The sequence below is a fragment of the Triticum dicoccoides genome, chromosome 2B (genome assembly GCF_002162155.2).
Source record: "Triticum dicoccoides isolate Atlit2015 ecotype Zavitan chromosome 2B, WEW_v2.0, whole genome shotgun sequence".
Classification (NCBI taxonomy): domain Eukaryota; kingdom Viridiplantae; phylum Streptophyta; class Magnoliopsida; order Poales; family Poaceae; genus Triticum; species Triticum dicoccoides.
This window is the reverse complement of record NC_041383.1, coordinates 505,934,668-505,942,989: the sequence shown is the minus strand read 5'-3', so window position 1 is coordinate 505,942,989 and position 8,322 is coordinate 505,934,668.

Sequence of the window (8,322 nt, the reverse complement as noted above, 5' to 3'; positions counted from 1 at the left end):
CACCCCTCCCGATCAACAGGACCCCCGTTTCGACCGTAGGAGGTCCGTTTCCTCCATTTTGCGGTACGCCACACCCCTCCCAATCAACAGGACCCCCGTTTCGACCGTAGGAGGTCCGTTTCCTCCGTTTTGTGGTACGCCACACCCCTCCTGATCAACAGGACCCCGTTCCGAATGTAGGTGGTCTGTTTCCTCCGTTCTGCGGTACACCAGGCCTCGTTTCCATCGCCTGTTCCGTCCAAGCCCTCCCGATGAACACGACCACACATTCCGTTCCGACCCAGCCGGTTGGCTCCCCATGAACACGACGACGACGTTGTTTCTTCGTTCCGACCCAGCCATGTACGTATGCGCGAGTAGGCGTTCGAGACCCTGCCCGTATGTACGTACGTGGTCGTATTTTCTTTCTTGCACCCTGGCCGTTGTACGTACGTGTACATGCTACGTGCACACCTCTACTACGACACGTGCGCGCCTCTACATCGACCAGTATATATGTATGTACATGTTCGCGACCAGAATGACAACGCTACGTACGCTTCGACCAGGTGGGTCCCGACTGTCAGGCACTTCCTTGCGTGCGAAGATGTAGGTGGTGGGTCCCAGCAGTCAGGGGTGAATCGTTTTTTTTGCCCAGACACACTTCCTTGCATGCGAAGATGTAGCTGGTGGGTCCCAGCAGTCAGGGGGAACGTTTTTTTCGCGAAATGCGGTGGCCCATACGGTGAGTCCCCGCTGTCAGGTGGAGGAATAATTATTTTCCGCGTAATAAGGAGGCACTTCCTTGCTACGGTCGTGGACCTAGTTGTCAGCCTCTCCACGTGAAGTCCATGTCCGATTGAAGTCGTTCCTTGACCATGTTGACCACGCCGCACCGAGAGCACCAGGGCGGTGGACGACAACGAGGCCTAGGAAGGGGACGACGGGGAGCCGGGGAAAACATGGCAGTGGAAGCCTGCGCGGAGAGGAGTACGAGGGTTCACTTGTTCGGCTGTGGTGTGAGGCTGCTGTCGCCGCAGGGCCTGGCCAGCGGTGGGAATAGTAGGGAGCGGTGAGGCCTCCGTGGCAGCACATCCGGCCACGGGAGGCAGGAGCATGTGGCACGACCGGCACTGCTTTGGGCGACTGGAGCAAGAAGACCAGAGGTTGAAGAAGCACTACGACCATTGCATGGACATCGTACGGTCACTGGAGCTAGAATCGTTTATATTGAAAAAGTTGACAAAGCCCTCCGTCCCCATCAACTTAGTAGGCCCACAAGTCAGCCTCCCACCAAGGTGGGTCCCAGCTAGCAGGGGGGTATTCATTTTTTTGTGCGTAATAAGGAGGCACTTCCGGTGGGTCCGAGCTGACAGCAGGGGGAATGTTATTTTCGTGAAATACGGTGGCCCGTCGGGTGGGTCCCAGCAGTCAGGGGCAAATGTTTTTTTCATGAAATACTGTTGGCTTGTCCGGTGGGTCCCTGTTGTCAGGTGGAGGAATAATTATTTTCCGGGTAATAAGGAGGCACTTCCTTGCGGCTGCCGTGGACCCAACTGTGAGCGTCTCCACGTACAATATTCTTTCGATGGAATTCAGTCGTTGACCACATTGACCATGCCGCGTCGAGAGCACCACGGCGGTGGACGAGGCGAGGCCTAGGAAGGGGACGATGCAAAGCCGGGGAAGATGTGGCAGTGGATGCCCACACGGAGAGGAGTACGAGGGTTCACTGGTTCGGCTGCGCTGCCGTCGCTGCAGAATAACAGGGGGTGTGGGTGAGTGGAGTGGAAGTATGGCCTGGCCAGCGGTGGGAGTAGTATGGGGGCGGTGAGGCCTCCGCGGCAGCACAGCTGGCCACGGAAGGCAGGAGCAGGCGGCACGACCGGCGCTGCTTTGGGCGGCTAGAGCAAGAAGACCAGAGGTTGAAGAAGCACTACGGCCGTTGGATGGACATCGTACGGTCAGTCGAGCTAGAATCGTGCATATTGACTAAGTTGACAAAGCCCTTCGTCCCCGTCAACTTAGTAGGCCCACTATACTGGGTCCCAGCTAGCAGGGGGAGTATTCATTTTTTTTGTGCGTAATAAGGAGGCACTTCCTTGCGTGTGAAGATATAGCTGGTGGGTCTGAACTGTCAGCGGAGGTAACATTTTTTTGCGAAATACATAGGCCCTTTCGGTGGGTTCCAGATGTCAGGTGGAGGAATCATTATTTTGCACGTAATAAGTAGGCATTTCCTTGTGTGCGGCCATGGACCCAGCTGTTAGCCTCTCCACGTACAGTCCACTTCAGATGCACGTCGGTCGTTGACCATGTTCACCACGCCATGCCGAGAGCACCAGGGTGGTGGACGACGGCGAGGCCTAGGAAGGGAACGACACGGAGGCAGGGAAGACTCAGCAGTTGTTTCCCATGCGGAGGGGAGTACGACTGTACGAGGGTTTACTGGTTCATCTGCCATCGCCGGAGAATAACAGCAGGTGTGGGAATGTGGGTGAGTAGAGGGATGGCTAGGCCAGCGATGGGAGTACGATGGGGCGGTGAGGCCTGCGCAGCAGCATAGCCGGCCGCAGGGAGGAGGGAGCAGGCAGTCCCACCGGCGCTTGTTTCAGCGGCTGGAACAGGAAGAGCGTAGATTGAAGAAGAACAACGGCCGTTGGATGGACATCCAACAGTATACAGGCCATCTGTGGAAAGCCTCAAATCTGTGGAAAACAGCATGCAACCCATCTGCCATTATTTCAAATAATTTACAACCCATTTGCTAATTCTTACGGGTTTTTTTGGAGCCCATATTCTTTTTTGTTAGCATTACAACCCATATTGTGGCCACGGTTAAAAAATTATACGAAATTTTGCATATGTCGGTGCGGTCTGAACTGTTTTTAATCCCAAAATTTCGAGTCACATTCAGACTGATTTTAAAAATAAATGTACATCAATATAGAATCCAATAAATTGTCCACGCATAAAAATCAATGCAATTTAAAATCTCGAAATGAAAAAAAAGATATTTGAAACTAATTGCTGGTTTGATGTGTTTTAAAAATGTACAACCCATTTCTCATTACTGATAGGCCATTTTATCGGCCAGCCGAATGAAGCTCTCCTCGTCTTGAAAGATTTGCAGCCCAACAGGCCTGATAAAGCGACTTACTTGACAAATCACAAAAAAACTGCGCTAGCCTTTTTCAAAAAAAAACTACTGGGCTGGTGTGTGGTAAACATAAAAGAAAAGGTTGTCTAGACAGCCCAGAGTGTCCCGCACAGCCCAGTTGACACCCTGCTTCCGTGTCAAAAACAAATTAGATAAATGCCACTCCAATTATGGCCATTCATAAAAATGCCACCGCAATTTCCAAACTTTGAAAAATGCCACTGCAATTTTTGCAAACTTTGAAAAATGCCACTGCAGTTTGCAAACATTGAAAAAGGCCACTCGAGACTTCGAAAAATGCCACTAGAAATGGCATGAAATGGCATTTTTCAAAGTTTGGAAATTGCAGTGGCATTTCTCGGATACACCATATTTGGAGCGGCATTTATCAAATTAACCCAAAGCAAAAATAACTGGGCGAGCTGCTGGGTCCCTGGTGTCAGCCGCTCGTTGTGCAATTCTCTCGTTTATTGACTACGTTCATAATGGCATGGGACCCAGATGTCAGAAATCCACTAGGAGGAGCCATTTTTTTATTGGCTTGAAATAAGGAGGCACTTGCTTGCATACTGCCATGACCTTGGTGGGTCCCTGCCGTCATCCTCTCCACGTACAATAATCTCTTGATTGTGTACGCGTCAACTTGCTAGGCCCACAAGTCAGCCTCTAAACCCGTGGAGGACAAATACAACCCATTTAAAAAAATAACAACCCATTCCATACGTTTAAACAGAAAGTTCAACATTCAGAGCAAAGTAACAGGTCTGATCCACATATAGAGTACTGAACTTCGACGTTGACAACCATCATAGCCAAGTTAACTATCTACTCCCATTAATACTCTAGTAGCGTACAAGTACTAACTTACTCTTAGCTAACTAGACGATGCCAACTGCCATCTGTGGTACATGCTAAACGCCGGCACCGGCGTCCTGCGCCTCGCCTCGGACTTGCAAGAGGTGCGATAGGGCGCGTTGCTCACGCGCGTTGGCCCTTTCCATGCCGGCGTGGTCCAACGAAGCTTCGGCTTCCAAGCGGGAAACCCACTTGACGAGCAGGTAGTAAAAATCAGCGTCGCGAACGCATGCGTGCCCGACAGCCTCCAAGGCTATTTGCCGGGCGCTGTCGGATTTCGGGTTCCGGCAGACCCTCTAGGTTCAAACTCTGGGGTGCACACGGAGATTGCACCTCCTACCTACCTGTGTCTCGCCGCCTCGCAAGGATCTAAACTACACGAAGAACAACACAAAGGACATGAGGTTTATACTAGTTCGGGCCACCATTGAGGTGTAATACCCTACTCTAGTTTGTGGTGTGGTGGATTGCCTCAGGGGCTGATGATGAACAATACAAGGAAGAACTGCCTCGCGCGGGGTGTTCTTGTGTTGGTGGTTATGGCTAGGGTTCTACTGCTCGACCTCTCTGATCGATCTCCAGATGCCTCTACCCTGGGGGTGGCTAGTCCTATTTATAGGCGGAGGCCTTGGGCCTCTTCCCAAATATTTGAGCAGGAAGGGCGCCAACAATTGACCATTTTGAAGGGGAACATCTAGTACACTTATCCTGACTAAAGTCGGTCCTTGCCTGCCAAAGACTCTAGCGGTGACGCCGGCTTGGGCTCCACGATGACCTCCATCCTGCCGTTCTGCTGGTCTTGGTCTTATTGCACCGAAATGGTTGCCTTTGCTTGATACTCTTGCCTGCGCTTGCTCCCTTTGCACCAAAGAGGAAACAAGGACTCTGCGCAGGCCGGCGCCCGCCTGGCTTGGGTCGTCATGGCTTGCATCACGGGCACCTCGTGAGGTACCCAGCCCTGATCTCTCCGCCTCCTCACGAGCCAACCTGATGAGGCCGTGCCTAAGGAAGCTTCCTATCGTCTGCCCCGCGAGGCTTGGCCCCTCGCGAGTGTCTTGAGCTCGTGTTGATGAAGATGGGTCGTACTGGGCGACTCCTTGAGCCATGCCGCAGGCCGCAGGCAGGCAAGTCTGGGTACCCCCGTTCCCAGAACACCGACAGTAGCCCCCGGGCCCAAGGCGTGCCTGAACTTGGCTTAGCAGAGAAGCATAGGGGCAAGTGCGAAGCACCGTGGGCCCCGACAGCCTACGGCCTTGGGCGCCGCATGGCGGTTGATTGGACGTGGGCATCCCTGTTCCCCACGCCTCCTTATTTTGCGCCCAGCTAGTCGGACCCGTAGTCGTACACAGTCATCCCTCTTCTCGTCGCTTGTGCGTCCCCTACTCTTCTTCCTCCAGAGCTCTAATCTCCGCTTCCAATCCAATATCGAACCCTCCCCTTCCTGTCGTCATGGCGCGGACGAAGAAAGGGAAGGGGAAGAATCCGGTGTCCTCGCCCCATTTGCTGCCGCCGACGGCTCCCGCCGTCGACCAGTCGATCATACTCAATCTGGAAGCTCGGGGCAAGGTTAGTTCAGCCCTTGCCACCACCTTCAATGAGTGTGGGAGTATGACGGTCTGGCCCGCGTCCCACTTCTCTATTGGCAGAATAGCCACCGAGGTCCGATACTTCACTGACGCACTGTGGGCAGGGCTGGTTCCCCCTTTTTCCAATTTCTTCAACGCTGTGCTTTCCCATTACCAGATTCACATGATGCACTTGGGTCCTGAATCCATTACTCGCCTTGCCGTCTTCGCCTTTGTCTACGAGGCATTGATGGGCATTCCTCCTTCGGTTGCCTTGCTGCGCCACTTTTTCTCTTTGCGCCTCAGTGATCCCTCCCGATGTTCAACATGCGCGAGCTTCTTTACCGCACCAGAGGCGACAGCCTCGGGGATTGACTTCAGCCTTCCTCCGCCCACGACTGGGTTCCGAGAGCGGTGGCTGTATGTGGATGTCGGAGTACCCAGCCCCCTGCTCACGGAGCCAACGTTGCCTACTGTCCCCAACTCAGGATGGGGCCATGAGGTGCTCACGAGCCCCCGGCTCGCCTTCGTCTGGCGTCGCTTCGCGAGTTTGAGGGCGCTTGGTGTGACGGCACCCAAGGTGGTGTAAGAGTTCCTCCAGCGCCGCATTGCCCCTCTCCAGCACCATTCCCGCCGGATGTGGGCCTTCGGGGGTCATGAAGACCGCATGAGGCTCCAGAAGGAGGATCTGGCGCCTGAAGTGCTGAAGAAGGTTCTCGTGATTCGGACCGGGGATCCTTCCCCTGGCAGCGTGCGGGAAGGGGGAGCCTTGCTATATCTTTGCTCAGGGAGGGATAATTTCGTGAGGCAGATGCCCAGTTGCGGTGGTTGCCCCCCGGTCGCCCGTGGCGGTCCTTCCTCGAGTGGTGAAGCTGGGAGGCAAGGGCCGCCGGGGGCTGAGGGGGCTGCCATCGGGATAACTGCGCCGAGTGGAACCCCCGAGGTGGCGGCTCCTGAGGCTGGCCCATCAGCGACCGAAGGCGTTGAGCTGCGCCCCGCGGCTTCCGTGGTTGGGGCCCCTGAGGCCCCGGCCACCCTCAATGGGGCGGCGTCTGGCGGTGTGTGCCAGGGCGACGTCCCCGACGCCAGCCACCCTGGTGCTTCTTCCTTGCCGCAGACTGATCCTTACGCCGAGCTCCTAGGCCGCTTCCGCGTGGACTTCGAGGCTCTCCGAAAGAGAAGGGAGGCCTTGGGTGGCGATGATTACACCTGCCGCCTGCTGAAGCGCGGGAAGTACTTCGCCATCGACGAGTAAGCCCTCTTTTTCCTTAATCCTTTACCTTCCCGTTGCTTCATCTGACCATTGCTCTGCAGGGCCCTCCCCGCCGAGTTTACGGAGATGGCTGAGGAGCCATCTCCCCAGGCCCCGCCCTCTCCACCGACTCCAAGCGTTCCGAGCTCGAGTGCTACCCCGGAGGTGAGGTCGGTTGGAGAGGTGAGCCATCTTGCGGTGCGTCCTGATCCTGTGTTCTTTGCACCCCTCCTTCGTGAGCCCTTCCGAGGCATATCCTGCCTGCCCCGGGCTTTGGTTGTGGACGGCGACTGGCTGGGGTCTTCCTCGCATTCTTCCCGGGAGGGCGAACGGGCTCAGGGCCAAGCTTCTGGCGGGGCGCGCCCGGCCATCGCGATGGCGCCAGCCCCCAGCCCCCTGCCCAGAGGGGGTATGCTGGTTCGTGGTCCTCCGCGTGAGCCAGGGGCGGAGGACGACGTGGAAGACGTGCTTGAGCGCGCTCGGGAGCGCCGCGCCCTTCGCCATGGGTTTCTCCAGAGGGCGTACGACGCAGTGAGATAGCTTGGTGTAGAGCTTGCCGCTAAGGATGCGCGCCTTGAGGCCGAGGGCCTGCGCCTCGCTGAAGAGAGGCGCAAGCTAGAGGTGGTCGTTGCCCATGCGCGCTACCGATGCGACCTCGACGATGCGAAGGTCGAGGCATCGTTGGTGGCTATTCGAGAAGCCTGCTCCCAGGCCGCCGAGGAGGCCCGGGAGGCTGACCAGCGGCGCGAGGTCGCAGAAGAGCGGGCGCGGGAGCTCCAGGCCCGGAGTAACTCCCTGGAGCAGCAGGTGGAGCTGCATGAGGCAGCCCTTGCTTCAATGAAGGGGGCGTTGGTCGACCAGGCAGATGTCCAGAAACGTGAGGAGGCACTAATGCTGGAGGCCGCTAAGCGTGCTCATGACCTGGAGCGGCTGGAGACGAGAGAGCGCATGGTGGCGCAGGCAGAGGATGATGTCGCCTTGTGGGAAGCCCGAGTCCTGGAGGAGGTTGAGCACCGGGTGCCAGAGGTGCGCTCGAACCTCGGGCATGCATACGAGGAGAGGCTGGAGCTGACCAGGGTCGAAGCAGAAGGCAGGACCATCGCCCTGAGGGCCAGGCTGGATGAAGCGACATGGCACGCTGATGCTGCCGGGGCCGCGCTTTGCACGGCACAGGGGGAGCTGGCCTCCTCCCGCGCCCTTCTTCTCCAGCAGAGAGTTGATGCGGCTGAGGCTGTTGCGCAGCGGAACGAGGACGAGATTCGCCAGCGGCAGACCTTGGAGCTCATGCATGGCCCCATGCTCCTGACGCTCCGGGAGAGAGCCAACAGGGCCCTGGGCAATATCTGCGAGGCAACCATTGGGCAGCCTCATGTGGTTAACTATGCTGGCAACCTTCAGTTCTTTATTGATGTGGTGACGCAGCTAGAGGCTCGGTCGGGTAGGGCTGATAGGTTGGTGGAGGAGAGGAGTCGTGCCCTGCTCGGGCGTGCCTTTTCTCGCATCTTCAGTCA